The sequence below is a fragment of the Melanerpes formicivorus genome, unplaced genomic scaffold, assembly GCF_026170545.1.
Source record: "Melanerpes formicivorus ecotype bairdi unplaced genomic scaffold, bMelFor1.0.p_v2 SCAF_21, whole genome shotgun sequence".
NCBI classification, from domain to species: domain Eukaryota; kingdom Metazoa; phylum Chordata; class Aves; order Piciformes; family Picidae; genus Melanerpes; species Melanerpes formicivorus.
In genome coordinates this window covers 6,088,765-6,107,131 of record NW_027142373.1, presented here as the reverse complement: position 1 = coordinate 6,107,131, position 18,367 = coordinate 6,088,765, and the positions used below count along the sequence as shown (strand labels likewise).

At 51.7% G+C, this 18,367-nt stretch overlaps 1 long non-coding RNA gene across 1 annotated transcript in view; it reads left to right on the top strand.

Annotated features, from left to right (window-relative positions):
• The window catches only part of LOC137447559 (uncharacterized), a 56,321-nt gene extending 41,687 nt beyond the window's left edge, over positions 1-14,634 (top strand). The window contains exon 3 of the long non-coding RNA XR_010988886.1: positions 13,479-14,634. This is a non-coding gene — a long non-coding RNA (uncharacterized lncRNA). The remainder of the gene's footprint in view (positions 1-13,478) is intronic.
• The last annotated feature ends 3,733 nt before the right edge of the window (positions 14,635-18,367 follow it).

Below are 18,367 nucleotides of genomic sequence, written 5' to 3'. Positions count from 1 at the left end.
AGTGTTGAACAGGGATCAGCTGTTCCCTGGCTCAGGAGGGGAGAGGCCTGGGGTGTGCCCCATGATTCCTGGGGCAATCATCTACATTTGTTGGGAAAAGTAGATTTCCTCCAAAATTCCATCTCTACGTGGATCTTGCGTTGGACATCAGTGATGGGAAGGTGATGCTTGTGAGGCTGGGTAGGTGAAGCTGAAGAGGTTTATCCCAGAGGTCAACACAGCATTGCTGCTGTTTGCTGACAGGGTTTAGGTGGCAAATACTGAGGTGAGTCCCTGTCCTAAGCAAACCCTGTTAGGTTCTGAGGTGGTTTTGGAATCTTTAGTGGGGCACATGAAACTCACTGCTGCCCCAGGTAGCAGGTTTTGGGGATCACACAGCAGGTGCAGATTCATGAATTCATGGAATGGTTTGGGTTGGAAGGGACCTTAAAGATGATCTAGTTCCATCCCCCTCTGCTATGGTCAGGGACATCTTCCACTAGCCCAGGTTGCTCAAGGCCTCATCCAACCTGGCCTTGAACACCTCCAGAGAGGGGACATTTGCAACCTCCCTGGACAACCTGTTCCAGTGTCTCACTATCCTCACTGTGAAGAATTTCCTCCTAATCTCCAGTCTAAATCTCCCCTCCTCAAGCTTCAACCCATTCCTTCTCATCCTATCACAGCAAGTGCCTGCCTGCAGGGGGGGTCAGACTATGATGACATTAAAAAGTCCCTTCCAACATAAACCATTCTATGTCTCTGTGCAATTCCCTGGTTGCATTTCATGTGTCAGAACATCACTGCCTTTCGGCTCTCTTCTCCTTTCTTTGCCCCAGGGCATGTTGAAAACTCCAGGCTGAAGTTGCCCTGATGATGGGAGCAGGCATTTACTGCTCTGCTGCAATCTGTGCTTCAAACTGAACAGCAGAGTCCCTGGAATAACTGGAAAAGATGCAGGAATTGTACAAACTTGGTGTCTGCCCTGTGGCTAAGGGCAAGCTGGGGCAGGCTGAGCATGCCCTGGCAGCAGAAGCCCCACTGTGGCAGCGCTGCCAATGTCCTCTCTCCACAGGCACTGCTCTGCCCTGTCAGATCCCCGAGGTTTGAGAGCTTTTCCAGGTGCACCTCACATCGATCCTTCCCCAAGCCTTTCACCCAGGGGTGGCACAGCAGGCTTGGTTGCTGAGGAACAAGGAGCTTTTCACTTGGATGCTTTTTTCTCTGACCTACTTCTTTTTTTTTTTTTTTCTTCTTTTTTTTAATATTCCTGCATCAAGTTGAAGGTTTAACCAGTTGGCATCTCTCTGCCAGTAACAGCTTCAAAAAATTCCTGACTAATTCTAGGAAATGCTCAGCTGAAAGTACATGTCTGCATGCCCTCTGCTGAGGTCACCCACATGGCTGGCTTGGCCAGTGGGTCTTGCCTGCTTTCCTTCCTGCTGGGAATGATCCCCAGGGACTTTCAGGTCACCAAATCCTCATCTTCAACCTTCCCCATCCCAGCACTGAATTTTGGAGCCCTCTTGCCTGGCACAGCAGTGCAGCAGTTCTGTGTTCCTGCTCTGCTGGGGGCCAGAGATCACAGATCACAGGATAGTAGGGATTGGAAGGGACCTCTGGAGATTGAGTTCAGCCCCCCTGCCAGAGCAGGACTATAGAATTTAGCACAGATTGCACAGGAGTGCATCCAGATGGGTCTTGAAAGTCTCCAGAGAAGGAGACTCCACACCCTCTCTGGGGAGTCTGTTCCAGTGCTCTGTGACCCTCACAGTGAGGAAGCTCCTCCTCCTGTTGAGGTGGAACCTCCTGTGCTGTAGGTTTTTTTGTTACCACTTGGGACTACCCAAGAGAAACACACCACAGCTTCACTGGGTGGTGCCAAGCCCAAATAGTCCCCAAAGTGGCCACAGATGATTAAGTTTCACTTGCAGGATGATCAGCAATAGATTTGTGTAATAAAAACATTAATTCTTTTTTTATTAAGTCCATTCCCCACTTTCAACAAATCTAATTGAAAACAAAGATATTTTTCTTCTGAGCCCCAGAGGGCAGGGTGTGGAGGATTAGTTTCTCTCTCTCTCTCTCTCTGGACATTGTTAGTTTTAGTCTGAGATCTGTGGGTGATGAGAAGAACCCAGGGTAGGACCCAAGGCAGTGGCAGGGCTCTGGCACCCACTGATGGGGCACATCAGGCTTTGCCTGTAGGGTGAGGATGGGTTTTGAGTTGTGGGTTTGTTTGCAGGGAGGTTGTTTTGTTCTTTTGGCTATGTGACCTTGGGTTGGACTGGGCCAGCTGTGAGACTTGTTTTATTCATAGAATCGTGGCATGGCTTGAGTTGGAAGGGGCCTTAAAGATCAGTTAGCTCCAGTCCCCCTGCCATGGGCAGGGACACCTCCCTCTAGAGCAGGTTGCTCAAAGCCTCACCCAGTCTGGTCTTAAACACTTCCAGGGATGAGGCATCCACAACTTCCCTGGGCAGCCCATTCCAGTGTCTCACCTGTTTTATTCTACTCAGAGGGACGTTGTTGAAATGTTGTGACTGAAAGAAAAGATCCCCAGTTTTTATGCCTTACCACTTGAAAACAAGCCACCAGCGACTTTGTGCCTCAAACTTCTGCTTTCATTTATGCACCTAAAGGATTTTTGTTGTTGCCCTCCAGTTTCCAGCATCCAGAAAGGACTAACATCCTGACTTTGCCCCTCTCCAAGGGCCATATTTTGGGTGATTCTGAAGCTTCCCACCTTGCCTCAGCAATAAACCCTAATCCTGACCTGGGGGCCCCTCTCACTGTGGGTGAGAGGTAATTTTATCTCTTGCTCTGGTGTTGAAGTCCATTGTGAGAACTGATCAGTGTTTTGCTGTGCTAATTTACCACCACAGATTGTGTAATTATCTTTTTATAGGGATGGGTATGCTCCAGGCTTTCCTGCTGCACAGGCTGTACCTGTGGCTGCTTGTGAGAGATGTTCTGGCATAGCTGGTCCTGCTCTGGGCTCACTGTGCGATTTGGGACAATTAACTGAGGATTGTTTAGGACACTGAGGTGCTGGAGTGTGCCAAAGAGGAGCAACTAAGCTGGTGGAGGGCCTTGAACACAAGTCTGGTGAGGAATGGCTGAGGGAGCTGGGGGTGTTTAGTCTTCAGAAGAGGAGACCGAGGGGAGACCTCATCACACTCTACAACTACTTCAAAGGAGGCTGGAACAAGGTGGTGTTCTGCCTCACAAGCAGTGAGTGGAAGTGGCTCAGGTTGTGCCAGGGGAGGCCCAAGTTGGATGCTAGGAAAAATTTCTTCACAGAAAAGGTTAAGAAGCATTGGAACAGGCTGCCCAGGGAGGTGGTGGAGTCACCATCCCTGCACAGATGTGGTGCTCAGGGATGTGGCGTAGTAGCTTAGCAGCAGCAGTGGGAGTGCAAGCTCTAGGTGAGTGGTTTGGCTTGATCTCAAAGGTCTCTTCCAACCTCAATAACTTGATGACTTTCTGTTGCAAGACTCTATCCACAGTGCAGGGTAGGCAGGGATCCTGTGGATGGGGTAGAGGACCATTGGGTGGGTAAATGTTTGGTGGCTCCCATGGGAAGATATCTAGATTTGAGGGGTATGGAAGTGTGTCTGGGTGCAAAGCTGCTCTAAGATGACAAAGGCTTAACCTGTCTTGGGTGAGCTGGGTGGCTCTAGCAGTGGGACCTGAATTTGGTCCAGATTTATGGGGAGAGGAATGACCAGAACTGGCTCTCATTAGGGATCAGGCTCTAGCATGGAGAGATCTGCAGGTAAAACTGCTTTTCTCTGGCTGCTAGAGCTAAATGAGTGAGGAGCCCCTTTGCAGTTGTGATGGTGATGGGATGTGGCTTGTCCAATTGGAGCCTGTCCCCAAACACCTGTGTCACTTCAGCAAAGACATGCCTGGAAGCCATCACTCTGCAGGGTCCCTGAGAGCTGCATTTTTTTCATCCACCAGTCCTCCTTCTTAGGAGCAGCAAACCCCACTGTGTGCTGGGCTACGTGCTGCTGCAAGCGACAGATCTTGGACAAGGAGGCTTCTGCACTCAGAAAGCAGCAGCAGGATCGTGCCAGGGCAAGTTCTGCTGCTCTTGGATGAGTCCCCACCAACGCCTCTGGTACAAGCCAGTTCTTTCCATTGCACCAGGAGAGTGATGCTGCTGCTGGGCCTCACCCTGACCGGCTGGGCTCAGTGGATGGGGAGGTTTCTCCCCTCCCTCAGGGCTATCGATTCCTTTGTGCTAAAAAGATAAAGATGGTGAAGCTGCAAGAGATCAAGATGGTGAAGCTGTGGTTTGAACCTGACCAGCACAGGACAGACAGATAGTGGTTCTGTAGGGGAGACAGGATCTGACCTGCCACAGGCTGTGGGAGCATCTTCCCTTTGCTCTGCTGGTGCTGGGTGTCTCTGGTGCTGCTCTCCCTGCCTGGCTCGGCCTTGCCACACTTTGCCAGCATTTCAGATCCTCTTTACTTTCTTTCTTTCTTTTTTTTTTCCATGCAAAAGGAAGGAGGGGAATAGGGGGAGAAGAATTAATCAGCTTAGGGTCAGAACAGGAAAAAACACTGCTTAAATTGGTAATCCCCAGGGGTAGAAATCAGCTCAAAGCTGCGAAACAAATGTGCAGCCGGATGGGTTTTCCTCCCTCACTCCCTCCCCGGCTGGTGGGGCTGGTCTCAGAGGCCAAGGGATGGTGGCAGGGATCCTGCCTCTCCCAAGGGTAGGACTCCTGTGTGGGAGCTTTTGTGCCTTTGTCTAGAATCACTCCCTCATTCAAAGCCTTCCAGAAAACACCTCGACCAGCTGTGAGGATTTTGAATATCCCCAGGTTATGGGGAGCAGAGATCATCATCAGGATGGGACCCCAGGAGTGACATAGCCAAATCCATCACCTTCTTGGAGACAAACAAGGAGGTTTTGCAGTGCTTTCCCCATCCTGTGAGCCAGTGCGCTGCTGCACCAGGATGAGAGCAGAGAGGTGTGTGAGAATAGGGACAGTACACCCCTGTAATCCCTTTTATCCTGGAGTTCCATCCCTGCTTACCTCTACTTGGATGCAGGAGGTGCTGCTGACCTGATGAAGGAGCGGTGCTGCCCATGTGGGGCTGCTCAGGGTTGTGGGAAGCCCTCATGTCTGCTCTGGAGGTCACACTATGATCAGCTGGGCTGCCTCTGCAGTTGGGGCATCCCCTTTCCCTGGGAGGCTCCAGGGTTTGCTTTTCCTGTTGGTGAGAAGGGGGAAATAGCCCTCCAGCTGATTTGGAAGAGCTCAGGAACCCTACGGTTCATCAGGGGCTCCTGCAGATGGCAGAAACCAAAGGTGGCTACTCAGCTCTCATCTGCCTGCACTGGGGGATTGGTGGAGTTCCAGCTGGAGAAGCAAAAATGCTGTGAGGTAAACAAAGTTCATGCTCAGGGAAGATAGTTTTTGCTGCTCAGACCCATCCATCAGGCTGTCAGAGGGTCATCACTTTGGGGATGCTTTTAATAAAGGAGCCACAACTGTCATCAGGCCCCAAGAGCCTGCCCGAAACCTGCCGCCTCGCCGGGGAGTCCACATTGTCTAAGCCCTGACACCGTTCTGGGCTTATCTCCTCGTTGCAAAAATGAAGGAGGATGGGACTTTCTTCATTCTTTCATCTGCCTGTCAGCCTCCCTGTGACACATGGCTCTGAAGGAAGAATGGCTTTTCTTGCAGGGAAGGAGGGGGCAAAATTGCTCGAAAGAGCCAGAGAAGGACACGGCCTCGTCCCACATGCAGAACAGGTTGGAGTACGTGAGCAAGGAACTTGTCAGAGGTGTTTCTGTTGGGGGTGGGGGGTTAAAGTTCTATTTTTAGTCTCACTTACTCTAGGATGAGTGCCTGTGGATGTTGATCAGGGCTGGTGTTAGAGGAGGAAACCTGCCCCTGCTCCTGGGAGTGATGGTTTCGGCTGCAGCAGATGCTGTGCTCCAAGCACATCCCGGTGGTGCTGAGCCTCTGCCAGCGTTAATGCATGGGATACCTCCATCCCCAGCTGGCCAAGAGCAACAAATATCCTGGATTCTCATCCTCTGGGGTGCATTGCCAATTACAGCCATTCCCTTTTTGTTTCTCTGATGGGAGAGCAGGAGGCTGCTGTGACCCTGGGTGCAGACATGGAGCCCTTCCTGAAAATTCTCACCCCTGCTGCTCAACCTTGAGAGTGTCTTTGGGGTGTTACATCTGAGAGTGACCTCTTAAATAGCCTTTACTACCTTTGGGTAGCAGGACTTGGTGCCAGGATTGAGGTGGGGGGGGTCTCATATAGGCTGACCCCTTCATGGTCCAGTGCTGAGCATCCCCAGTTCAACAGGGCAGGGATATACTAGAGATTGTCCAAGGAAGGGAGTGGAACATCTGTCTGATGAGGAAAGGCTGAGAGACCTGGGGCTGCTTAATCAGGAAAAGAGCAGCCTGAGAGGAGATCCTATTAATGTTTATAAACATTCAAAGAGTGGGTGCCAAGAAGAAGAGGACAGTCATCTCCTGTGATAGGACAAGGGGCAATGAACACAAACTAGAACACAGAATGTTCCACCTCAACATGAGGAAGAACTTTTTGATTGTGGGGATGGCAGAGCACAGGAAAAAGCTGCCCAGAGAGGTTGTGGAGTCTCCTCTAAAGACTTTCAAGGCCACTCTGGATATGTTCCTGTGCCCCTGCCCTAGGTGATCATGGTTTGGCAGGGGGGTTGGACTGGATAATCTCCTTTGGTCTCTTCCACCCCCCACCGCTCTTTACTACGAGGGTAGTTGAATACAGGAACGGGTTACCCAGAAGGGTGGTTGAGGCCCCATCCCTGGAGATACTCAAGGTGGAGCTTGACAGGGCTTTGGGTGACCTGATCTAGCTGAGGGTGTCCCTGCTCACTGCAGGGGAGTTGGACTAGATGACCTTTACAGGCCCCTTCTACCCTGGGTGATTCTGTGATCCCTGCTCACACCTGGGTGAGTGCATGAACATGTGCTGGGTTAAAGGGACCATCTCCCCATGACTCATGGCAGTTTGCACTGCTGCAGGTCGGTGACTCACAGCAGCTCTGCCACGGAGCTGACAGCACCTGTCTGGGCCACAGTTATTTATTAACACGTTACCAGCAAGGGCAGCATGGGAACAGAACACTTGCTTTGCTTCCTCTAGCTGAAGGAGCTTTAATGACATCTCTCCTGAGGCTGGCTGGGGCTCTGGCAAGGCTTTCTGTGGCGCATGCTTAGCCTTAGTAAACGAAGATAATCTCTTTGGACTGAAACTCCTGGAATTAGGTTGCCTCTTGCAACAGAGTCTGCTGGTTTAAGGAGAAGGCTCATTTGCTTTGCAGCCGTGGGGGAGGGTTGCCCTCAGCCTGAGGTCTCTTTTTTTTTTGTAGCTAAAGTCACATTGAATGAGACACTGCTCCAAAGTTGTGTCCGAGGAGGCAGGACAGGGACATGGGAGATGTTATTTGCCTGGGGGCAGGCTGGGCTCTCCTTCTGCCACCCTGCTGTTTTTTCTTCTGGATCACTCAACTTTCATATGGGAATGATCCCCTTGAGTGTGGTTTTCACACAGCTCTGGATGCTGAAATCTCATTGTGTGTTCATGTGCAGGATGGGGAGAGCGATGGGGCAGGGTCACACAGCCTGGGCACTGCTGGGCTCCTTTTCTCTGCTGCCTGAAGGTCTCCATGGGACTCTGGGCTGGGATTTACTGTCTGGGCTGAGACGTGGCCAGCTTGGCTACACACTGGAGGAAGAAGCCCTGTGGGATGGTGCTTGTAGGTTACTGCCATGCCTGCACACCCACCCACACTGGAGTGGGCTTCACCTGCCTCAAAGCAGGGCTGCCTGGTGGTTCACTTCCACCAGATGGAGCTGTGAGATGCTAGCGGGGGTGTGTGGGGGAGGTGGAGGTTGGGGTTAGGGTCCCCAGGACCAGCCTGAGCCCCCCATGGAGCTTAGCCAACCTGCCCCTGTGTGGGAGCATAAAGCTGGAGGCATCTGTTTCAGATGGAGGAGGAGTGCTGGACATCCCACCATGTGCCATGTGAGGACATGGCACACCTCGCAGTGTTGGTAATGGGGCAGACAGCATGGCAAGAACTTTTTCCTCAGGGTTCCATCCCAAATCATCTCCTGGGATTGTCACCTCTACTGTGCAGTGGTGGTGGGGACTGGGAGCCCTGTGGAGCAGGGCTGACTTGGCAGAAACAGCAAGCAGGAGAAGAGAAGGAACAAGTTGTGAGGAGCCCCAGCCCCATGTGAGATGGGACGTGTGCAAACAAGCAGAGAGTGATGGATAGGTCCCTTAGGTGGCACTGGGGTCACACCCTGCTCCAACTTGCCTGGGGGGCTGTCTGCAAGGGGGGATAGTGGTGGCAGGGGTCCTTTTGCAGGGGCACAGGAGGCTGCTGAGGCTCAGGAGGACACCACAGGTTGGCAGGCACAGGCTGTGACTCAACAGGTCTGTTTCATCTCTTCCTCAGATCTTTTGCTTTTTTCCTCTTTAATCCACTTGCCTCATTGACTTTATTTTACAATCCATTGCTGGGTTCACTGAAGAGCACTTTGGTCATTAAGCACGTTGGGGCATGTGAATAAACCTGCATCTCTAAACTCTAAATCACTTTAAAGCTGGTATGAAGTCACTGTCTGGGATGTGAAGAGCACAGCACAGCTCTGTCCCTCCTGTCATCCCTCCTCTCTATCCTCCCGCACCTCCATGTTTTGGGGGTTGGAAGGTGTCAGGCCAATCAGGGTGGGCAGGTACGAAGCTCCATCCCTTTGAAGATCCTTTAATTTGTCCAAGTCCCTCTTCTCCTCTGTAGGTCTGGACACATTGGGGCTCCTCTTACTCTTTGCAGGGGTTTGGGGCCACGCTGAGCCTGGGACAATGCAGTGAAGTGCTAGCATGGCTCTGCTAGGACTGGTTCCTGCAAACAGGCTCTAGCTCCCTAGCTGCATTTTTCTCAATCCAGCCCTTCAGATGGGAAGTGTTTTGACAGTAAAAGTGGAATTGTGAGCATGTCTGAGCAGGGCGAGGGGTCTGAGGGAAGGACACCCGGGAGAGGGAGCAGGAGGGAGGGATGAGTGCTCAGCGAGCCATAAGGAGAGTGCTGCCAGAATCGTTTCCCTGCCTGTTGGTTTCCTTTCCTGTTTGGCTTTGCTGCCCACACAGTTTATGCTCAAGCTGTCTGTAGCTTCAATGCTCCCACCCTCTGTAGCCAAAAGTCCTGTTTCTATTCCTGTGCTTTGTTCTGCTCCTTGCAAGTACATGATCAGGGGGACGGGACAGGAGGCAGATCCTCATCTTCAAATGCACGGGAAATCATCTGCTGCAAACTCAGCACCTCCTCCTCTGTTTGCTCTGGACTTATGCACTCTTCCCAAGGCTGCTGCTGTGCTTGGAGACAGCTCATGCCCTTGTTCCAGCACCTGATGTATCCCTTCTGCTCTCCTGGGATGTTGTGGTGGGCTGGTGAAGAGAACAACAACAGTGTGGGGGCTGATGTCCAGGAGGCACTTGTGGCCTTGGGGCTCGTGGTGTGTGGCCTGGCTGTGCTGCTCTTGCTGTTGCTGTTGCTTGTCCTCCTGAGGCCAGAGTGGTCCAGGGTGCAGAGAAGCAGGTGATGCCTTGCTGGCAAGCACAGGGTTTGTAAAGGAGGCAACTGGCCTGGGGAAAAACATAAATTGCACCTGGGATCTTACTCTCTGTGTAGGTTTAGTGCTGAGCAATGTGCAGATGGTGGGGAAGGAGGGAAGTTTGTCCTGAGTGGGGTTTGTTCAGGTCACAAGAGGCCAGAGAGGACGGCCCTCCATTGGGAGTGTCTCTGGGACAAAATCAAGTGCTCTCTTGTAAAGCTTGTGGTTAAATTGAGCCACCCACATGGCACTGAGCCTACCTGGGCTCCATTTTTCTGCCTGGAGGCTGACAATCATAGAATCATAGAATTGTTAGGGTTGGAAGGGACCTCAAGGATCATTTAGTTCCAACCCCCCCTGCCACAGGCAAGGACCCCTCACACTAGATCATGTTGCTCAGAGCCACATCCAGCCTGGTCTTAAAAACCACCAGGGATGGGGCTTCTGTCACCTCCCTGGGCAACTCTGATCCACACAGTAAGGACATGATAATGTCCCTACCATTAGGGAGGCTGTAGCTGCCCCCTCCCCTAAATTACTCAAGGCTACTTTAGATGAGGCCTTGAGCAGCCTGGTCTAGTGGAAGGTGTCTCTGCCCAATTAGATGATTTTAAAGGTCCCTTCCAACCCAAACTGTTCTGTGATTCTAACAAGGGGAAGAGGACATCTTGTAGTATCCACCTGGGCTGGACTCCTCACCTCCATTCCCAGTGCCTCCATCCCCATGGCTGCAGGAAGCAGGGCTGTGTGCTGGTTCCCAGACCAACAGCACATCCCCCAGTGCTCCGGCTGCATCCTGGCCCGAGGTAGGACCAAGCTGGCCCAAAAGCTTAGCCAGGGTGGAGCAGAGCAGGAAGTGCCTTTGATCTCTGGGTGCTAACACATTTTCAAATGAGCCGCTGCGATGCCTGCCCTGATGCCTGCCCTCCTCCCTGCCGAGGAGATAACAGATCAGAGCCCGGGCGCGGAGCGGCGGTACTGCGCTTTATGGAGCTTTGATTGCTACCAAACCATGCAGCTCCTCAGGGGAACTTCAAAAGCAGCGCCTTGGACCTGCAACGCCCTGTGCAAAGAGTCCCGAGCTGGGCTCCCTGCACACGCACGTCTGTGTGTGTGTGGCTACGCCCAAGGCTTGTTGACGAGGCTCTGTGCCCTGTCAGGTCGCTACCCCAGTGGCAGGTAGGTTTTGGTAAACCTTCAGGGCTTGGTCAGGTAGATGTGGCGTTCACAGAATAGGAGCAGACAATGCTTTTGGTTGGAAAGGGCTTTTAAAGGTCAACTAGTCCAACTCTGCTGCAGTCTGCAGGACTTTTTAGGGTGTCAGGTAATGATAGGACTAGGGGGAATGGAATAAAACTAGAAATAAGTAGATTCACATTGGGTGTCAGGAAGAAATTCCTCACCATGAGGGTGGCGAGGCACTAGAACAAGGTTGCCCAGGGAGGTGGTAGAAGCCCCATCCCTGGAGGTTTTAAAGGCCAGGCTGGATGTGGCTCTGAGCAACTTGATCTAGTGTGAGGTGTCCCTGGCCATGGCACAGAGGTTGGAACTGGATGATCCTTGAGGCCTCTTCCAACCCTGACAATGCTATGATTCTATGTCTGCAACTAGATTGGGTTGCTCTGACCTGGAATGGTTCCAGGGATGGGGCTTCTATCATCTCTGTGGGCAACCTGGGCCAGTGTCTCACCACCCTCAGCATAAAACTGGTCTTTGTTGTACCTAGTCTGAATCTCCCTCTTTTAGTTTAAAACCATCAACCCTTTCCCTGTTACAACAGTCCCTGCTAAAAAGTCTGTCCCCATTTTTCTTATTGGCCCCTTTAAGTATTGAAACTTCACAGTAAGGTCTCCCAGGAACCTTTACTTCTCCAGGCTGAATAACCCTAGCTCATAGGAGGTGCTCCTGCTCTTGGATCCATTCACTGAGACCAAGGGGCTTGGACCCTCTGGATCTTCTTGCTCAGCAGGTGGGCGGGCACAGGGTGGCATCACTGATGTGTTAGGTCCCTGCCCTGCCTCAGTCCCTGCTGCCAGTAGTCCCTAGAGCCTGGGCATTTGGGCTTAGTGCCTTTTGCAAAGCCCATGGTGCTCCTGAGGCAGGGAGATACTCAGAGCTGGAAGAAGGATTTGCAGCCACTCTTGGTGCATTTACCAGCAGCGTGGGAGTTAACAGAAGAAGTTGGGGGAAAGATGAGGAAAAGGGTTCGGACCTCCTCCACACCCCCCTGCTGTCCCCCTTGGCTGCTGCAGTTTCATTGAGGCTGCAGATTGGCCTCCGGAGGATGGAGCTGGGTAACACCACAACATAAACAGAACATCTGGAAGCTCTTAAAGGCTTTTATTTTTTAACACATTTACAAGAGCCAGGGACACTTATGCACAATGTTTTGCAAACCCAGAGATGCTGTGCTCCTTCTGTCCCCAAAAAAAGCCTGAAGCTGGTTATCATCAGGCTTTCTGCTGGGGAAGGGTCAGAGGGGCTGGTCTGTACCTCCACATCATATTGCTGAGGGTGTGATATCTTGGCCACAAGGTGCCAATCTTGCTTGTCTATTCCTTGTGAAGTCCAAAACAAACAGATGATAAGAGCTGCACAATAAATGAGCAGAAACCTCTACCCTTCTTTCTGTGTGCCCCTAGTTAATGCTGGAGCAGGACAGGGAGCTGGGCAGGGTTTGCCTAGGTAGAAAAGCTGTTTAATAATCTTATGGAGTGAGCAGCGTGAGAATCAAAGAGGAGAGCAAATGATTAATCTCTCTAAATAGCCCAAGAGCTTGTGTGAGTCAAATGGGAGCTGGTTGTGCCATGCTTAGCAGTGGAATTTGGATCCTGCAGTATGTTGCAGCTCATTTGAGAGCTGCTAGGTTGAGACCCCCCAAGCAGAGAGGGAGAAATGAGATCCATTCCCAGTCTGGTCACAGTGTTTGCTATCAGACTGTGTTTCCCTTCCCCTTCTCCTTCCAAATGTTTGTGGCAGCCTGGGAAAAAGAAGTTTCATTCTGCCAGCTCCTCTAGGGCTGCCCAGGACAGCAGCGAGGGCACAGGGATGGGCATGGGATGGCTGCAACCTCTCTAGTAGGTAGAGGAGGTAGTGCTCAGGCAGAGCTGCCTGATCTGCCTGTTCCCCTCATGGGGAGCAGTCCTCCCTGTGCAGTCCTTGGTGCTGGGGCTGTCACATTGCACCCCAGCTTGGCACTGGGATGTTGAATCGCTTGCACATCTCTTGGCCCATGTAATGCAGCCCATGTTCACACCAGCATGATGAGCTGCCTTCTCTCCCTCTGCATTTCCAGATGCTGTTGTTTTGTCTGCTGCATGGAAACAGCCACTTGATTTCCTTCCACCAGCCCCTATGTCTCTTATCCCCACCGGTGTTATCCTGCACCATGATCAGGTCCTGGTCCTGTGGGATCCCAGCCTTGGGGCTACCACTGCTTTTTGGCTCTCTGGAGCAATGGGGTTGATTTTCCCACGGATGTTGTCAACACATCCTCTGCTCCACCATCAAAATGGCAGTGCTAGTGACTCAGCTGTCACTGAGAGTTGCTGTGGATGGAGAGATCCTCCCAGCCTGCTTATATGTGAACTCTGCAACCACAGTGGGTCCTCACCAGCCCCCAAATGTCAGGGCTTGAGAAATGCTCCAGCCTCTGAATCACAGGGCCATTGGTGCTGCTGAGTGTAGGGTAAGCTTGAAGGCATCAATGCCGAAGGAGGGGGCACTGGAGCTGCTGGTGCATCTCCTCTTTTACATGTTGCTCCAAATGTGTCCTTTGGTGACAGAGAGGAACCACAACCAGCTGCCTACCAGCTTGGACCTTCCATTAACACTGTATTTCCTTTCACAGGGTCTGTGGTGAAGATTTGGAGTGAAGAAGCCTGAGAGGAGACAGCCAAGGTGCTGCAGCACTGATTATGGCCAGAGCAGCCAGGAGCACCCTTCCGAGGATGGGCACATCAAGAGAAGGACAGCAGGGACCAGCAGCTTGGCCTGATCTCAGCAGGGAGCAATAGAGCATCAGCAGCTGTGGTGAACTCCTTCACCCACCACCAAAAACATCTGCCCCACCAGCTGCCACCTCTGAGCTTGCTGGGCTCCAGTTTCCTCCCAGTGCTGACCTTGCTCCTGACTCCTACGCAGAGGCAAAAGGACTTAATTAGCTGCTCTCTGCTGGGCTTTGGAAATTATCCTCTTGGCTGGGAAGTGCTGGTGATGGATGGTGAAGTGCTCTTGGGTCAAACAGTAGCTTGATGCTTTTCCCTGTGAAGGACCAAGTGCTTGCCCTGTTCCAAGGAACTAGCTGTGGATTTTTTTTCTTTTCATTTTTCACCCCTGTGCTCTTCTATTTGATGCCTTTTGGGGTCTTGGGTTTTTCTTGAGGATGGCTGGGCCCAGCTTGAAGCACGTGGTGTTCACAAAGTACCGATGCCTGTGGTGAGAGCTGGAGGGGCAAAAGCCTTTGGAGGAGCTGTGGGGAGGAAGCTGAGCTGGTAATCGCAGTGCCCTGCATTTTTAAACTGTCTGGCAGAGTCTTATCTTTAGCCAGGGGTGTTGGATGACTGTGGAACCCCTGTTCCAGCCCTCCCCATGTGGATCCCAGCCCACCCCATGTGGATCCCAGCCCGGGTGGGGCTGGGGAGCAGGCACACGAGTGGGACATGCCAAACTGCAGTGAGGGGAATGTCAAAACAGGGGAAAATGTCACCCTCAAAAAGAATTAAACATCTTAATAAACCCCTTTGCCTGTGTGAGTGCTCGATGTTCTTTTCCGTTTGCCTTGGCTCAGCCACACTTACATCATGGCCCTATCGCGGGGCTGCCGAGGGGATGCATTTGATTGCACAGGAAACCAGGGCTTTGGCAAACTTCTCTGCCCTAACAAAGCCAGGCCAAGAGTTTAAAGACTTTGCTTTGCTGAAAAATCCTCCCCTGTCCTTTCCCCCTTCTCTTTCTGCAGTTCTGAACTGTCACTGCCTGACTGCGTGGCCAGAGCTGCCCCTCGCATGCCTCCTACTCCAAAACGTGTGTAGGTATGACACTTTGGGATGTGGTTTAATGGCCATGGTGGTGTTGGGTTGTTGGCTGGACTCAATGGTCTTCGAGGTCTTTTTCAACTGAAGCAGTTCCATGGTTCTCTGCAATGTCCATTAGTTCCCCTTAAATCATGTTGCTTCATGTCCCTGGACTGTGTGTTCCCTCCCCTCCTGCAGGTTTGGTGCAAAGCACTGGAAGGTGCTGTGTGGAAATACATCATGAAAGAGATATTTAGGTAATGGAAATAGTATTTTAAAATGAAAGATGTAGACCATTGTTAAAAGAAAAAAAAAAAGGTGCCCTTTGATTAAAAAAGCAGAGCAGCCTCCTGAGCATGGTTTCTGTATAACTGGTGTGCAGCCATGGTGCTCTCACCATGGTTACTCACTGCTGGGACTGGTAGGATCTCTTCATAACCCTGACTTCATTTCTCTGCACAGTGAGTTCCCCACTGGGACAAACTTGCAGAGTTTTGGGGTGCTTTCCTTTGAAACCCACTACTCAGCTTGTGAGAACCTCAGGGAGTGTAAGAACCAGATTATAGCCTTGGGCAAAAGTCTGAGAGAGCAGCAAAGCCCAGCAAACCATGAAACTTCACTTGCTTTTTGGGTTGGTGATAATGGAGTTTGGGAATCCCTAACAAAAGCAAATGTCAAGTTCATTTGCATCAATTAAATCACCCCAGAAGTGCAGGCGACCAGCTGTGTGCCAGTGCAGCCTTGACAGTGTGTGTGGACACCCTGGAGTGTGGTGGGATGGAGTCTGTCCTTCACTATTGCTTGTTTCAAGGTAGGTCTGAAGCAGAGGGTGACTCTGCTCTTCCTTTTCTCTGGGTAGCAAGTGGACCCTGAGAGGTGGTTACTGTGCCATGTGGATGTGGTTACCGTGCCATGGTGGTGCCATGCATGGCAACTGTGCTCTACTGTGCACAGCAACCAAACCACAGGAGTAAGGCTTGGTGCAACTGGGTGCTCTGAGCTCCCCTGGAGTCTGTCTCTCCTTATCAGTTTCTCCTCCCAGGTCTGAGAGTTGTGATGAAGTTTGGGCCATACCCCAGAGAGCAGCAGTGTGTAGGAGAAGCCCTCAGACAAATTACAGGGTTCCCAGACGTGAGTCAAGCCTTGGTTTTCAGACTGGCTCTGGGACCCATTGGCTGAGCTGCAGTGTGCCTGCTGAAAATGCAGTTGCTGGCTATGGGGAGACACCTCAGGTGATGGTTCCATGGAGAGTGTAAGAAGGGTTGTTGGCTGACATGGCACAGCCACGTGGGGTATTCCTTGTACCTGGTCTTGCCTCAGGCCAAGTTCTGTTTGCAGCTGCATGTGAATCACTGTGATGGGAGGGCTGAGGTGTGAGGAGGTTGAACTCTCCCAGGGAAGGCAGAGGTTCTGGGTTGCTCAGACCTCCCACCCTGATACACCCCGGCAATACCATGACCAATGCCACACTGTGGCATCCTTTTCCAAAGCAATTCCCTGCCTGAGAGCTGCTCATCACTTAACCCCAGCCTGCTGCTGGGTGCTGGTGGTATTTGCTGTCCTGCTCCACAGCTGCAAGCCCTGCTCTGGGGATGGAGGGAGAGAAGCTCAAGGCTCAGGTGCAAACCTTTTGGAGTTCACAACTAATATTCACTTCAAAGGTCGGTTGCCTTTAGTGTGGGTCACTCACACAGCCCCAGCTTGTTTAGAGACAGTGAGCAAACAGAGAGCCCAGGCCGTTAAAAAGGGGAAGGGTGTGGGAGCTGTATTGCTATTTACCTGTGTAACCAGGAGGAAAACCTGCCTGTCATTCTTCCTAATAAATACAAACTGGAAGCATGGATAAACTCATGGGGATTTATTAGTTTGCTTTACCAAATGCAAATATTAAGCCTCGTTGGCTCAGCCCAAGGGCTGCCTTTTGCCTTTTGTGTGCACTGCAGCGGCTGGCGCCTATGGGTGCTGATAAAGGTGTGCTCTGGGCTTAGCTCAAGGAGTTTCTTTTGAACTGCCTCTGTCTCCCTTTTTTGCTCAGGTCTGATCCTTTGTGGGGCTGAGCAGCCAGCAGGGATGTGGGGTGCAGTGCTGGCTGGGTTTGTGGTGCCTTGGCCTCCCCAGCCCTGATCTGCAGTATCTCCCTGTGCAGGGTGAGCTCCCCACTGGCGTGCCCTGACCCACAGTGTGCCTAGGACAGTTTTCAGCTGGTGTTTGGATTTGTAGGGCCAACCTGGAGCAGGTGATTTTTATCACCTGCTGATTTTCCTTGTTAAGGGTAACACAGGATTCTGCCCTGTCTGTTATGGCCCTTTTTACCCCTGCACTGCAGGCAGCAAGAAAAGCTTCTGGTCTGGCTTAGTTTGCACTTGCAGCTGTGCAAGTCCAGCTTTAAAGAACCTATTTTTGCTACCCTAGTGCCAAATTACTGCTTCTTTCCCCTCCCCATCTGTTCCCTGCCTAGCACCAGCTTCACTTTCGTTCATCTTGAGCATTGCTCAGAGCACATTTCCAGCTGCCTCTCTCCTTGGGTGTACCAGAGACAGAGGCAGACTTTACAGCTGGCTCCTTTGCTGGGAAAACCCAACCTGCAGCTCAGTAATTCCTACAGGGTTATAAGCCCTGAGCCTTAGCCAGCTCCTTCTCCAGAGAAGAATATTTGCAACACATCAGGCATGCTCCAAGGTACAGATGCTCTTAGGAGCAGGGGTGGCTCAGGGCTGGGATGTGCCCCAGGGCTTGGGTTATCAAGGTTGGCAGCAATAGTGCTGGGAACAAATGGACATGTGTGATGGCCTGGGGAAGCTGCATTTGTTTCTTCTTGGGTTTCTAACCTGGGGATCATGTTCCATAGAAAGCTCAGTGGGAGGAAAGCCCCTTGCTTATTTTCCTCCTACTGCTTGGGAAAAAGGGGCAGCAGAGTCCAGCTGGGATGGGGAAGGGCTCAGGGATGGGTGGTTAATTTTGTCTGCTTCACATCAAATAAATACAGTTACAAGTCAGGAGCCATTGCAGGGTGGAGGAGGAGGAAGCCAGGTGAGGAGGCAGAGTGGAGCAAAAACCATCCCCAGCCATCCCCTTTGCCAGTTGCAGTTTTCCATTCTCATGCCTGTGCCTGTCCCATTTCATCTGTCCCAGCATCATCTGGTCTGTATTTACAGGCAGTTGGAGATACTTGTCTAGATGTTATTTGTCCTCTGGGGCTTGTAAAACCCATCTGCTGGATCTGCTGGCCAGCTCAGGGGGAATTTCTAGGCCCTGCTTGGGTCCTAGAGCTGATGATGTGTGGATTTGGAGGCTGCCTGTGCTTTGCTCTCATGTTTGTTTTGACAGCTTAGCAGTGTTAGACCATGGCTGCAGGTGTGTGCAGGATGTGTCCCACCCAGGATGTGGACAGGGACCCGTTGTCACTGAGCAGAGTGCTTGGAGGCTCCCAGTAAACACCATCATGGCTGGAGTGTGGGTGGTTGGGCTTTTCTGAAGATGTGTGGGGGTTTCCCATTTCTCATTTCCCCCCCCCCCAGATTTCCTTGCCTTTCCTTGAAATAGGCAAACACTCAACAAACCATCAGAGTAGCTTTCATTTCCTACATGATTTTCCAAGCATGCTTGTGTGTGAAAGAGGTGGACCCTTTTTGCTTGAGCAGTTCACAGGACACAGCCCCTCAGCATCCTCCAGCATTCAGCCTTGAAACAGAGGGCAGAACCTAGGAATGAAATAGCTGGTTAT